General features: G+C 44.2%; 1 protein-coding gene across 4 annotated transcripts in view; it reads right to left on the bottom strand.

Annotated features, from left to right (window-relative positions):
- SYT16 (synaptotagmin 16) overlaps positions 1 to 16,101 on the bottom strand; it is a 121,267-nt gene that overhangs the window by 104,677 nt on the left and 489 nt on the right. The gene's annotated exons all lie outside the window — the stretch shown is intronic.

The raw sequence follows: 16,101 nt of genomic DNA, 5'->3' as shown, positions 1-16,101 counted from the left end.
GGACAGGTCTCTTTTGGGGGCATAGGGACTCCAAACTGATGATACATTTGACCCCACCCTCAGCCTCAGCCTGGTCATCTCCTACAAGTTCTCTTCTAAAGCACAGGAATTTACTTGAGAGACTGCAGTAAGTAGATGCTTTCCACATTGAAAATACAGCTTTTCCTGCCAGGAGTTGTAGTCCTAGAACTGTGCAAGAAACTGACATGTCATCCCAGCACTGATTTAAAAAAAATGCTAGATATCCTTTTCAGTCTGTGCTTCAAGATGTTCAAAGATCCTTAGAGCAGACTTCAAGCTTTTGGGAGGGTGGAGATGAAAGACAATGTGGCTATACTTTCAACCCACTGTCAAGCTGGTTGCCATCTGGAAACCTGCCATGAATTGCAGTTCAGGATCCGAAGCAAGAGGCTGAAATAAATACTGAAACAAGAATATATACAGTATTTTAAAACGAACAAAATAGAGAGGGGAGAAAGAAAATGAAGGGTGGGGTTTTTGATGCTTTGAAAGTAGGTTAGAGAAGGGTAAGAAATGCTCACCATCGCATCTCAAAAAATGTTGATCATAGATAAAATAAATTATGAAACAATCAACAGATTCTATCATGAGCCATTGGCAAAACTGGCATTACTCAGACTTTTATCAACAAGCACACCCTATTTGTGAATACTTTCCACATCATTATCATTCCTAATTCTTATTTCCAGTTTGGAGCCAAAGCCACAGACCCTCAAAATGCTGAAGTCACCATGAGTCAATTCAAAGCCTGCACTATATGTCTAATTACTAGCAAACTGAATAACTGGGCAAGAGGTGGAGGAGAGAAAGTTGTACTCACCGATTACCACCACATTCTGCCTGACTGCAATCAGATCTAAATCTCTGTGATCCCACAGCATCAGTAGTGGTTGAAAACTGATTTTATTTCTAGTTGTGTTGTGGTGTATCCGAAAGTAAACTTTGTTTTTGCTACAAGCCTCAAGAGGGCTGGTTTCCTATTAGCAAGAACTCTTGCATCACCCGGGTTTTCCAGCTTCTGGATTCAATGCAGCGTTTTCCTGCCCCAGGTGAAGAAATAAGTACTAGTGAGTCCTACCATCCATGGGATGCTATTCCCATTCTCTATTCTCACTCCCATTCTACAGGAACATCACTGAACAAATGCAGACAAATGAATTTAAAACATGATATGGAAGAGTCAGAGCACTGACTGAATGCCAGTTTATGCACTCTTCAGTTGGTCAACTAGAAAAGTTGGTTCATGGTGATCTCGGCATTTTCAGGGTCTGTGGCCATGAAGAGTTTAAATCCAGCTTCAAAGTGCTTTTGTGGAACTAAGCCCTGGAAATGATATTGACGTAGAGACAGCAGCCTCAATGAAATTTTAACAAGGCACAGTAGTTTAAAGGTTACAATAACAAGTAGGTTAAGCCTACTGCGCATGCCCAAGATGGTGTCCTGTCGCGTTTGAGAAGAACTTCGGGGAGATGATTTTCCTTCTCGGGGTATGCATGGGGTACTCTATCCCATCGTTGGTTCCAGGTGCAGCTATGGGAACTTCCTGGGACCTCAGGGGTACCCTTGAGCTGCGATTTCCTGCTCTGTAGCCAGAACGTTGTGAGTGAAATTGGGCGGTTGCCGGTGAATGGAGAGCGTTTTTCTGCTGCCAGCGTGGGTGTGATCGACGGCAGCGGTGGTGGAGCTCTCTACTTGGGGTTTCTGCTGCCTCACTGCCATTGCCCATGCCATGGTATTATCCCGGTTGCTCCCCCCTGCTTATGGATGTGATAGACTGGATTAGTGGGGGAGTGGCTGAGGCGGCTGGCATGGGCATCGATGCCAGCGGAAGATGACTTTGGTAGTTGGCGTGGTCGCGGTTGGAGTGGGGGGGCTTCTGTGTTGTGCCCCCCACGCTATCACCGCCTTTGCCTGGGCCACCGTACTGTGCCATTTTGGCCATTCCCCTTGTGACACTATGGACTGGGTTAACGGAGTGCGGCCCCGGTGATGGATATGAGTGCAGCTGACATGGACGGAGCTCAGTTGTTGGAGTTTTTGGAGCAGCCACTGCTGCCACTGCTGTCCTCACCACCGCCATCATTGGCCGCTTCACCAACCCGCAATTTATCATCTGCTGCGATTTTGATATCTGACAGTTACCCTTACATATTGTCTTCAACATCGACTATGGCTATAATGGACACAAGCCTCCCGCTACCCCCTTGAACACTGTCAGCTCCCCCCCCCCCGGTGGATATGTCATCTCCCCATTCCATCTCCCTGTGATGTCACTCCGTTTTGGTTGATGCCACACTCTCATCTATATTATACTGCGACAGAACTTTACTCCCTTTGGGAACTCCCCCTTTCCCGTCGATGGCCTTCTTGCTTATCAAGACGCTTCCTTATTGATGGATCTTGGGATCCCGAGAGGTGGCATGCAAAGAAGAGGTCTTAGGGGTGTTTTTACAGGGTTTTTAAACTCAAATTTTAAGGGACAGGTGGGGGGGTTGATTTGGATGGCTCAGGCAGACTTGGAGGGCAGTCTGCCAGGACACAGGCCAGAGCTAATGGGCGTGGGTCGGGAGTACTGGAAAGGGTTGGGATTCCGGGGGAGACATTAAACCATTCTATTGGGGGTTTTGCCATCTCTACTGTATGTGGGAGGGGCAGAAACGGTGGGGGCCTAGGGCCAAATATGTCTGGGAGACGCAGATTTGCTGTTTAAGAGTGATCATGCGCTCCGACCCTCATTGCCCCTCTCGCACCCGTGTGCTCGGGATTACAGGACCCGGGTCTCCGGCTGGTATTGCTTAACGCCAGGTCCGTGGTACATAAGGCTCCCCTCATTTACAACCTCATACAAGATGGGAGAGAGGACCTGGCATGTATTATGGAGACCTGGTTGGGCCATGAGAGGGGTGTTGCCCTCACTGAATTATGCCCACCAGGCTTCCGAGCGTTTTACCAGCCGAGAACCCAGGACAGGGGCAGGGGGGTGGCGGTGGTTATTAGGGAAAGTCTTGGACCTCAGGAGGTCACCGTGCCTCAGATAGGCGGGTGTGAGTCCCTTTTTGTGAAATGGAGCCTTGGAGTCTACGCGGGCCTTTTTGTTAGGTACCTGTCTCCCTGCTACGTTTCATCGGTCCTGCCGGAGCTGCTAAATCTGTTAGTCGGATTGGCGGTTGATTTCCCCAGGTTTATGGTCCTGGGGGATTTCAATCTGCCTTCCATTGGCGAGACATCCAAGTCAGCTCGGGAGTTCATGGCTTCCATGACGGCTATGGACCTAACTCAGTTAATTCAAGACCCCACTCATAACAGGGGACACATGCTCGACCTGATTTTTGTCTCTGGACAGTGGATGAATGATCTAGATTTAGGGGATATTTCTATCCAACCCTTGTCATGGTCGGATCATTTCCTCCTTAGGCTTGACTTCCATACTGCCACCCCTCGCCGCAGGGAGGCGGAACCGATTAGGCGGTTCCACCCCAGGTGCCTGATGGACCCTGAAAGGTTCCTGATGGAGCTTGGGACTTTTCCTGAATCTCTTGCTCACAGTTCGACCGAAGCCTGAGTGGAAGCCTGGGATAGGGCGGCCACTGGGGCCTTGGACCTCATTTGTGCCTTTGCGGCCTCTGACCCAGTGGCGATCCCGGGTAGCTCCCTGGTTTACCGAGAAGCTCCGGGAGATGAAATGTTGGAAAAGATGCCTAGAGAGTGATTGGAGGGCCAGCCGGTTCGAATCCGACTGAACACTAATAAGAATTCATATTAAATCCTACTTAGTGGCAATAAAAGCGGCAAAACGGCATTATTTTTCCGTGCTTATCTCATCCGCAAATAACTGCCCAGTTGCCCTGTTTAGGGTGACCCGCTCCTTAATTAATCAAGGAACTGGGGAAGACCCCTTGCAGGGTTGGGCTGAGGAATTTGTTCAGTATCTGCAGGATAAAATCGCTCAGATTTGGACAAGCTTGGACTCTGACTGGGTAGATTCGGGCGAGTCGACGGGAATGAATCTTGTGGAAACTATCTGGGATGAGTTTGGCCCTGTGACTCCTGAGGGCATGGACAGGATTATGGGGAGACTCAGTGCTGCCACTTGTGTGCTGGACCCGTGTCCCTCTTGGTTAGTTTCGGCTTCCCAGGAGGTGACACAAGGCTGGCTCCAGGCGATTGCCAACGCTTCATTGAGAGAGGGGTTCTTTCCCACTGCCTTGAAGGAGGCGGTGGTAAGGCCCCTCCTTAAGAAGCCTTTCCTGGACCCAGCCTCTTTAGCCAACTATCGTCCGGTCTCCAACCTTCGCTTCGTAGCGAAGGTTGTTGAGAGCATGGTAGCACGTCACCTTCCCCATTACCTGGATGAAGCTGCCTATCTGGATTCATTTCAATCGGGTTTCAGGCCCGGGTACAGCACGGAGACAGCATTGGTCACATTGGTTGATGATCGCTGGCGGGCCCGGAACAGGGGTTGTTCCTCTGTCCTGGTCCTATTAGACCTCTCAGCGGCTTTCGATACCATCAACCATGGTATCCTACTGTGACTAGGGGGGTTGGGAGTGAGGGGCACCATTTTACGGTAGTTCTCCTCCTACCTGTCAGATTGATCGCAGTTCTTGTTGACTGGAGGGCAGAGATCAACCCCGAGGCGCCTCACTTGTGGGGTTCCCCAGGAGTCAGTTCTCTCACCCCTCCTGGTTCAACATATACATGAAACCACTGGGCGAGATCATCCATGATTTTGGGTACGGTATCATCAATATGCTGATACCCAACTTTTCATCTCTACACCAAACCACCCAAACGATGCCCTCAACGTGATGTTCCGATGCCTGGAGGCTGTACAGATCTGGATGGGGATGAACAGGCTCAAGCTCAATCCCTTCAAGACTGAGTGGCTGTGGTTCCCGTCATCCCGATTTGTGTATCTTGTACCATCTTTGATGATGGGGGAGAAATTTTAGCCCCCTCAGAGAGGGCCCGCAATCTGGGAGTGCTCCTGGATACGTGGCTTAGTTTAGAAGAACACCTGACGTCCGTGACCAGGGGGGCCTTTTACCAGATTCGCCTGGTACGCCAGTTGCATTCCTTCCTGGATCGGGATGCCCTGTGCACAGTCACTCACGCCCTCGTCCTTTCTCGCCTGGACTACTGTAATGCTCTCTAGATGGGGCTGCCCTTGAAGAGCACCCGGAGGCTTCAGCTGGTCCAGAATGCAGCCGCGTGGGTTGTCATGGAGGTACCTAGGTGCTCCCATGTTACACCCCTTTTAGGCAGCCTGCACTGGTTGTCGGTTGTTTTCTGGGTGCGATTCAAGGTGTTAATTATGATCTTTAAAGCGCTCCATGGCTTAGGCCCAGGGTACTTGCGAGACCACCTACTGCCACCGGTAGCCTCCCACCATCTAGTACAATCCCACAGAGTTGGCCTCCTCAGGGTGCCGTCGGCCAGGCAGTGCTGGCTGGCGACTCCCAAGGGGAGAGCCTTCTCTGTGGGAGCACCTTCCCTTTGAAATGAGCTGCCCCCGGAGCTTCGTATAATTCCCGACCTCCGGTCCTTCTGGCGCGCCCTAAAAAGGGCACTGGTACTTACCTGATACGCCTCTTCTCTAGTGGGGGAGGAGTATCCAGGATGGGTTGACCTTATCCTCTCTTGATTCGACTGAGTCAGATACGCTCTTTTAGCCACTCCTTGGTCACCAGGCTCCACCCAGTTATCGGCGAAGAACACTATCCAACTAGTTGTGTCATCCACGCTAGACTTTATTTTAGTTTCAAACCTTTATTTATTATTTCAACAGAACAGTTCAACAAACAACATAATTTCGCAACATACCCATATCAGGGAGGGGCTGGATACTCCTCCCCCACTATGAGAAGAGGCGTATCAGATAAGTACCAATGCCCTTTCTCCATAGTGAGGGGAGGAGCATCCAGAATGGGATGTACCAAAGCCTACATGTCCCTAGGGAGGGTTACACATTTGAGTATATCCCAAACTTATCCCTGGTGAGGCGTTTACCCCACCCTGCGAACAGCTTGCAACACCCTATGTCCGAATGAGGCTTCCGCGGAAGCAAAGGAGTCCAACTTGTAATTCCTCACGAATGGTGAGGAGGGAGACCCCGTGGCTGCCCTACAGATCTCAGATAGTGAGGCCTGCATGGCCCAGCCCGCTGAAGTGGCCGTACTTCATGTAGAATACATTGTGATAGAGATCGATGTTTGCAGACCCCGTGCTTGACAGGCAGAAGCAATACAGGTTCTTAACCACCTGCCTATCGTGCTCAAAGTCAACTTGTTCCCCAGGGACCCTGGCTGGAAGGAAACAAATAGGGCTTCCAGCTTCCTGTTCGGCCTGGTTCTTCTGAGGTAAATCCTCAGAGCCCTCCTCACGTCCAAGGTGTGCCACTTCCTCTCTAATGGGTAAGAAGGGTCCGGGCAAAAATTGGGCAATATCAGCTCCTGTGAGCGATGCAAGCAAGAACACACCTTGGGTATGAAGGAGGGGTCCCACCTTAACACTACCCTGTCCTGGTGGAACACGCAGAGATCTTCCCTGGTAGACAGAGCCTGCAGTTCGGATATCCTTCTGGAGGAGGTGATGTCCACCAAAAAGGCCACCTTGAGTGTCAGGAAGTTCAGAGAGACAGTATGTAATGGTTCGAACGGAGGGCCTGTCAGAGCGTCCAACATCCTGTGCAAGTCCCAGGAAGGGTACCAGTGCACCGTGGGCCCCCTTGAGGAACCGCCTGACCATCAGATGGTGAATCAGTGTCTGAGATCTACCGCATAGGAGTACCGATGAAATGACCGAGACCTGTCTCCTAATTGTGTTGGGAGCCAACCCTCTGTCCAGCCCCCCAGAACTTGTGCAACAGTGGCCCGGACCGGATCATGGCCCCTAGAGATGCACCATGTTGAAAAAGCCCGCCCTGTAGCGCCATAAATGAGCTCCATGGAGGGTCTACAAGCTGCCTGGATAGTCTGTATAACCCTAGGGGAGAAGTGGCTAACAAATTAAATTTATTCTATTATTCTATTCTATAATTTGTTCAGAAATTGGGAAGTGCCAGAACAATTAAAAAATATGAGAAAATACAGTATATACAAGATGAAGGATGCTCGTAGAGAACTGAAGAAACCATGAACTGTAACACTCTGTTGTTTTCTTCTGTTAAAAGCAAAAGAAAGGAGGACAACTAGTATCCTGGTAGAAAGGCTGGGTTAGTGGCCAAATGAGGGAAAGACCAACAAGCCGTATGAATTTAATTATAAACAATATGAAGGACCACATAACTGACATACAACCCCATCAAACTGGCATGCCTCTAGTTCAATGAGACACATAGCTCAGCCTTAATATGTGTGGACTTCAACTCTGAAAATTCCCCAGCCAGGTTGCATTAGTTGTTCCGTTTATTTGTCAGCTTCTTTTGGCTCCAAACTTTTAAAAGAAAAATAACAAGAAGGTTCAATAATTCAGGTTTACTTGCTCACTGCTCTCATAAAAACACTGAACAGTTGTTTCAGAGATTAGGGGGATTTGTCATATGTGATTTCATATTTCCTCAGAGATTTGCTCAACACACTCAAATAAAAGAAGATAAGGCTATGTAGTTCAACGTATTGAAGCACAAAAAAAAAAAGATAGGAAAGTGAAAACTTTGCAATTGAACTAATTTTAATTACTGAATTTGAGTATGAGGGGGGGGAGGCGTTCCAATTTCTTAATTACCCAAAAAAACTTATGTATGTAGTCAGGCTGAGACAACTCCATATCTTAACAATACGAATAAATGGAAAAAACCACAAAATCAGGCTTTGTACATCCCTAAAGGTTTATAAGGCTGTCCATCAGTGGTGGGTTTCAAAAAATTTTAGAACCTCTTCTGTAGGTGTGCCTGCTTTGTGGGAGTGGCTTGCCAGCCATGTGACCGTGTAGGAGTGGCTTGCCCGCCATGTGATGGGTAGGAGTGGCTTGCTAGCCATGTGACTGGGTGGGCATGGCCAACTTGTAAAATGTGGTGAAAGTCACTTAACAACGCTCTTGCTTAGCAACCAAAATGTTGGCTCAGAAACTCTGGCATTTGAAGCACGCAAGTCTTAAAGCTGTCAAGTTACAAGACTCTTGCACCCTAACCCTTTAGGAAAAAAAACCCGGGGTGTTCAAATCTGACAACGTTAAGACTTGTGGACTTCAACTCCCAGAATTCCTCCTCTCACTCTTCATCTTGATGATGTGCGGACGGGCATGGAGGGAACTGGAACCGGTTCTAAACAGCACTGTAGATTTGTGGAATCTCTTCTATAGAAGAGGTTAGAACTGGCAGGAACCCACCCCTGCTGTCCATCCAAGGTCATTATGGAGATGGATGTTCACCGATTTCCAAAATGGCTTTAGCCAGTCACAAACTTCTATTTACCTGAAGAGAAATGGATAAAGTTATTCAACGACAGTTTCTCAACCACCAAAGTGTGGGCACTCTTCTAAGCACTTTGTTGCTACTGGCATCACCCTCTGTTTCCATTCTAAGCATTCCTATGGGTCTGATATGCTGGAGCCTGCTGCTTTATGACATCCCAGCAACCCAGTAATTTAATTTGCAAAATTAACATTGAGAGAAAGGGCATGAAGTGCATTCATGTATACAAGCTGTAAACAGACTGTAAATGGAAATGGAAATGATGAACATGAAACAATGTGTAGGGTCTTGGGAAGATCTCAAGAACATACAAATCTTTTAAAATAAAACAAAACAATTTCTTCACGTGTCAGCCATCTGACAACCATCTGCACTCACCACAATTTATGTTGTTTGATCCAACACCTGCTTCATTCACAGGAATTTATTTATGGGGCTCATTCAGGTTCAGTGCAGAATATTTCAGAAATGAAAGTATATAATAAGTGGGACTATCCGGTTGGTCCTGGACAATTGTTACTATTGTAAATTCAACCTGTCAGACATTGGTATTAGTCAGATACACGCTGCCCCTTAAATGAGAATTCTATTATGCAGGTATTTTAAAAATAAACATTTATTTATAATCAAAAATGTTTGTCTCTCTCTTTCCTTATTTTCAGGAAGTATTTTATTGGTTGGTTTTCTGGTTTATTTTCCAGCATATCTTTTATTCTATCAAATCTACAATTTCATATTTTGTAACTGTATTCCATAATTTTATTTATTATTTTCCTTTAGGACAGCTAAACTCTTGGCTCTAGTAGACACATGCCTGGGCCCTCCAGTCCATACTGTCCCAAAGTTTGATCCACTGGGTACTGCTGAAGTTGCTGGAAGCTGCTCTGAGATAGACTCCAGTTTCTCACCCATTCCCTGCAGCTCCCTTTAGTAGTGAGAGTTGGCATGCCCTGGGTTTATACAGAGACCTGGTGTGGATTAATCTAATGCCCCCTACTCCGGTACAGTCCATGATTTGGGCTATTCTATTTTTCCAGAATGGGTAATGAACATTTTGTCATGTCTGAGTTGTGTGAGTCTGTCAACTCTTGGGTACCCCTTTGCCAGCCCCTGTGGGGCAAGCTTGCCAGCACTTAGGCTGCCCACAAGGTCACACATGGATTCAATCTTCTGGGAGGTCAACTGTGTGTATATATTTGTTTATACTGTATATCAAAGTTCTTAACTGCCAATCATGTTATTTGCTGTCTTAAAGCATCTCATCCCTGAGACATCACAGCTTACTGCTTCATTCATGCTGCCGCTGCTGCTACTTTCCCGCTTCAGCTCTTTTTTAGTCCCCCTTCTTTTAGAATCAAAGAATATACAGTTGGGAGGAACCTTGGAGATGTCCTAGTCCAATGGTGGCTAAGCTTTTTGGCACAAAGTGCCAAAACAGGAGCGCATGTGTGGGTGCATGCAGGAGCACCGAAACCCGGAAGCAAGCAGCTGGCCGGTGCGCATGTGTGCGGTGGCCAGCTGCACTTCTGGGTTCTGTTGCATGCATGTGTGCAGGGCAGCTGGTCAATGTGCATGCACATGACAGAACCCGGAAGAGAGTGGCTGACTTTGTGCACAATCGCTAGCTGCACTTACGGGTTCTTCCGTGCACATGCACAAAGACCAGCTGGCCAGTGCACATGAGTGTGACAGAGCCTGGAAGTGCTACTGGCGACAGCGCGCATGCCCAGAGAGGGCTCTGTGTGCCATCTCTGGCACATGTGTCATAGGTTCGCCGTCATGGTTTTAGCCTAACCCACCACCATCAACCTCCAACCAATGGCTGTCTAACCTTCCTTTGAAAACCTCAAGTAATGCAACATCCATGACATCAGGATGTCAGCAGTTCCACTGCTTAACATGTCTCATGGTCAGGAAATTTCTCCTTATTTCATGTTTGGTTCTCTCTTTGTAAAGTTTCTATTCATTGGAGAGTCTCCATCATCCAGGTCATGGTTGTCCCAAAAGTGCTTTTTTAAGAGGCAACTTTACTTTCTGGTTTTTCTTTGAAGACGTTTTGAAGAGCTGAAAAAGCTTATTGATGAAAAGCCACACATCTTCAAAGAAAAACCAGAAAGCCCAGTTGCCACTTGAAAAAGCACTTTTGGGACAACCATGACCTGGATGACTGAGGATCTCCATAGACAAGAACAGAAGAAGCTTCTTGGATGAGAAGCAAAACGTCTTCAAATAATAAACAGAAAGCCCAGTTGCCTCTTGAAAAAGCACTTTGGGGATTTCTATTCATTGGTTCTAATATGATGCATGCGCGTTATGGAGAATAGTGCCCTGTGATAGCCCTTCAAGTATTGGGAAACTATTCTCATTTATCCTCTAAGTTTTTCTCTTTTTTTTTCTTCTTTAAACCTAATTGGTTCCTTTACTCATTCTTCATAAGATTTAATCTCCAAGCCCAACACTTGTCTGCACTCTTTCCACTTTCTCAGCATCCTTCCTGCCTTTGGCAACTGAATAAGCATTCCAAGCGTGACCTGACCAGTGCAACAAAATGAAGAATACCACTTTCCACGATGTTAACATCTCAACATCATGCCTTTGTTAAGGGCGCTCGAACAGCATATGGAAGCTCTAGCACACGTCATGCTTAGTCCATGATCTACCAAAATGCACAGATCCTTTTCACAAGTAATTACTACCAATCCAGGTACTACCTGCTTTGTACCTGTACGTCTCAGTTTCCCAAGTATAGAACCTTATATTTCTTACCCTGAATATTTTGTTGAATAGGGTCCAATGTTCAAGTCTGTCAAGATCCTTTTAAACCTTGAACTTCTTCTCAGGTGTTGGGAACTTCCTGACACTTTTATTCCATCTCTCCCACTCTTCTCTTCTTTCAAGAGACAGTTCTCTTCTTTCCTACCATAGTTGTCTTCATAAAACAGCAGCAGCGCATACATACTGTCTTAATAATAAAACTAAAAACTGATCTATAATTTCAAATACAGTTGCATCTGGGCTGCAAAAATACAAATAATTTGTAGTTCTAGCAGCAAAGAGAGATTTTTGGCTCTTTAAAAAAAATATTTAGGATTTTTAAAAAAACATTTAGAGACCATCTCAGTCTCAGACCATCAACTATTAAAAACATAAAAATCATATATTTTAATAGGCAATTATAAGAGGAATAAAATAATTAAAGTTTTTTGTTAGTCCCCTGGTGGTTATTTGGATTCTTACAGCCCAGAAATGATTATCTAAATTTTAAGTTTCTTTTGTTTGTATAAACTCCCAAGACATGTAGATTTGGTAGTTCTTTAGAAAAATTAAAATATTTGAAAACAGACTACTTAAGCTATAATCCATCAGAGATTCAGTTCCTGATGACGATGGGGAGTTGTATATTCCCAACTCAGAATAATACTTCATAGACTTAATTAGGTCAGCTACAACTTAATCAGCTATATAAGTAGTGTATGCATGCAGTGTAGTATATGGTACAGGTAGTCCCTGACCTACGATCACAACTGAGCCCAAAATTTCCATTGTTAAGCACTTTAGTTTTGCCCCATTTTACAACTTTTCTATCCACAGTTGTTAAATGAATCACTGCATCTTAGTTAGTAACACAGTTGAATCTGACTTCTCCATTGACTTTGCTTGTTAGAAGGTCACAAAAGGTGATCCAGGACACTGCAACCATCATAAATACATGCCATTTACCAAGCGTCTGAATTTTGATCACATTATCACGGGGATTTGACAGCCATACGTATGAAAACAGTCACAAGTTGTTTTTTTCAGTGCCATTGTAACTTTGGACAATCACTAAACAAATGGTTATAAGTCAAGGACTGCCAGTGTAGTGCAGTGTAGTTTAATTCAGTGTAGTGTAGCTTTTAAAATGCCAATAAATATTTTAAAATCTTAATTTCATTTTGCCTTCTCTCACCTGTATTAGCAACTCTATCTGTCTTACACACACACACACACACACACAGCAAAAAAGCATCTAAAGTACTATCTGAATATGACCAAGGGATGTTATAAGACAAATCTGGAAGATACACAAGAGCCATAAGACACACTCCCTCCCATTTCCATCTACTCATCAAACATGTTTTTTCCCTTTTCTTATCAATGTCCTGGGTTAAGAAAAAGCTAAAAACAAAAAACAAAAACAAAAGACCAACCTTCTAAACTAACACTATTCAAAATGTTATATTTAAAAATGTAATATTAAATGTAAAGATGTGTTTCAGCACCTAAGGTCAGGAAAACATGAAAACACTGCACAACTAGGAGATCTTAGAAGCAGTAGTTGTTCATTCATACAATCTTTAAAGACTAGTATGATCAAAATTAGAAACAGAAAATATCTCTTGTAAATTAAATGTTAACGCATACAAAGATCCCCAACAGTACAGTAACTAAGCAACCACTGTACAAACCAAAATAGAAAACAAAACAGCCATGACACCTTAATTTTAGGGGCTGAAATCCTTGTCAACTTGAAAATAGCTAATTGAATCAGTTCTGGCTCAAGGTTATTTTTCTATTTATTTATACCGATGTTTTCCTTTAATCTACTTTGTTAATTTTCATTCCCATTCAACATGCTTAATTCACCCCCCCTCCCAATCTCTTCTAAAATTAAAAGTCAAGAGGACTCAGTGACCAAAGTATTGGATTTTGCACTTATTAACTTTTCCTTTTTAATACTGCAATCTCTGGCGTGTGATGCTACTTCGCCTCCTCGTGGTGCACCTGGATAGCATGGAAGTGTGAACCAAACGATTAGCAACAATTGGCAGCCAGACTACATTGAAGAATTGGCAGTTAATGACAGTTGGCAGTCAGGCATCTTTGTAGAACTCCTGGCTCTCTAAATACATGGCAATGAACAACATCAAAAGGTTACATCAGCCCAATGTCTGGTTTTTTCAGCATGGACCACCCTGTCCTTGGATGGCTGGGTAGACTGGACTTTGGCATTTGAACTACTAAAAGTCCATGTGTATTTGCCATAAACTAAATAAATAAATAAATCGCAATCTCTAAAATAGAATAAAAGCCGACTTGACGAGGCCTTAACGTCAACAGATGCAACAACCTGTCTAAAAACTAATAGTGAAAATACTGAAGTGCTGGACAGATTCTGCTTATTTTGGATTGACTTTGAATAATAAAGGAATCAGCAGTTGAGAAATATGCCATAGACTAGGACATTGATGGCTAACCTTTTTGTTGCTGGTGCCAAAAAGAAGAATTGGCAGTTAACGACAGCTGGCAGTCAGACATCTTTGTAGAACTCCTGGCTTTCTAAACAAATTTCCGGTTGGCCCATTGGGCCTATTTTTCATCCTCCCCAGCTCCGGAGGCTTTCCTGAAGCCCGGGGAGGGTGAAAAATGCCGCCCCCAGCCCTCTAAAAGGCCAAAAATCAACTGGCCAGCGCGCGCATGAGCACTGGAACTGACAGCTCACCTGCCAGCAGATATGGCTCCATGTACCACCTGTGGCATGCTTGCCATTGGTTCGCCATCACGGGACAAGGATATGGTAGAATAGCCACAAAGGCTTTGTTAAAGATATTCAGATGTCATGGTGTGTCCATACCTACAAAGAATTCTCCAAGCTATGGTTTTCCTTATGGTGCTCTATTCAAGTGGAAATTGGATTTTGAAGAAGAGAGAAATAAATAGAAATGTTGATGTTTTTGAACTTTGAGAAGATAGCAAAGAAAACAAACAAATGGATCATTGAACAAATCAATCCAGATTTCTCACTCCAGGCACAAGTAACGAGGCTCAAATGATACTTCAGATACATTATGCAAAGGTCTTACTCTTTGGAGGAGTTTAAATTTATAACTTTCTTATTAATTAAATACTACTACTACTACTACTACTATTACTATTACTACTACTACTGCTACCACCACCAATAAGACATCAACCTTGGAAAGGATTTGATAAGTAGACAACAATGCCAAATCCAGCCTGAACATCTGGCTGATTGTGTGCAATGAACCATAATAATAAACATCTGCATTCTGAGAAAATCCCTAGCCTGGTACATTTTAGTTATTGTCTAAATTTTTCTGTCAATGTTTCAATTTGACAAATGCATACCATGTATTCACAAATATTAAGAATCAATGTACAAAGATATAAAAATCGAGAAAGTCTTTTAATGCAAACAACATATACTTCTATCTCTTCTCTTAAAATATGGACAACAGAAAGTTTAAAAAATTAAATAGTATTATTCAATCTATTATGTTAGCCTGTATGTGTAATGAAAAAAATCTGCCACCCCAAATAATTGAGCACCCAAATTATGTAATATTAAAACGTCCTGTTCAAGTGGGACATGAAAAGCAACTTATAGCATGAAAGAAAGTCATAACATTCAAAAGAAAAATAGAACATCTAACATGCAAATAGAAAACCCATCAGAAACAAAAGGTTTGATTTTACTTATAAAAATATGTGTCTGAAATATTTTTGTAAAGGCAAAGACCAAAAGCAACCTTGCCCATTTCAAACCACAGAAATCTTTATAGGACCCTCTCTTGCAGATCTAAATGTCCAGGTTCAGAACAAGATAGTTCTGCCCTAATCCATTTGAGTCTTAAAGTTTATATCAATATCTTAAATGAGGCCCTCAAAGAAACAGCAACGAATGTAGCTGTCTAAACAACAGCCCCATGTGATTTCTATCTGTTTAATTAATTGAATGGGAATTGTCTTTAATTCCCATAATCACCAGTCAGGGGATTATGGGAGGCTATCAAATTTGGTGAAAGCTGCTTTACATACTGTGCCTTTTCTTGAAGAGTCTCAAACCAGAACTCAAGTTGTCCATTTATTTACCTTCACTATAAACCGATATTGTACCAGCTTTAGGGGAATTAAGTTGCTTGTGAAATTTACAGAGGAGGCTGCTGGTTCCTGGGCCATCTCCTTCCTCCATTTCATCAAAGCAGACAAGGGTGCTTCTTTGCTAAAGGCCTCATTCATGTCCTGCAGTCTACTTGAAAATGAACCTTTGCCACTGCAGAGATCAAGACCCGAACAACAAACTTTCCAGGAATGATGGCATCTGACAGTTCATTGCTGGCTTTTCAATCAGCATCTAAGACAGGCTATGATGGCTGTGCAATATTTGGAAAGCCACACATTGTATTCTGCAGCAGCAATTGCACTCAGTTCTGAGTTCAGGCTTAACTAGGTTAGAATGTTTCCCAGCCCTATGCTAGCAGATGATGGTGATAACATAATCGAATCGACACAGCCTTAGATTAAAACAGAGCTGCCCAGCCCAGGGCCTCAGATCCTTAGAAGTCAGATCAAAACTCGGATGGCCCAAATAAATTTTCAATGGTCTCTTCTGCCAGAAACAACTCCAGGGAACAAGACAGGATTGATGAGGAAGGGACCCAAATTACATACAACTTTTAAAACCAATTTGAAGACAGATTGAGAGATCTGGAAAGAAAAACTCAGGTTGCAGCAGCTAAATGCAGAGAGGGGGGAAATGGGGAGGGGACAGATGAGGACAAAGAGCAGGAGAGGATCCACAGACATCCCACCCGCCTTCTCCAAAAAAAAGAGCTTCCAAAAATGTCAGCCTGTACCAGGCCTGGTGGGATTTGACATCCCAAACA

This window comes from Natrix helvetica (assembly GCF_964273705.1).
Source record: "Natrix helvetica genome assembly, chromosome: 1".
NCBI lineage: Eukaryota > Metazoa > Chordata > Lepidosauria > Squamata > Natricidae > Natrix > Natrix helvetica.
The sequence above is the reverse complement of the archived record's forward strand: the minus strand, read 5'-3'. Positions and strand labels throughout refer to the sequence as shown.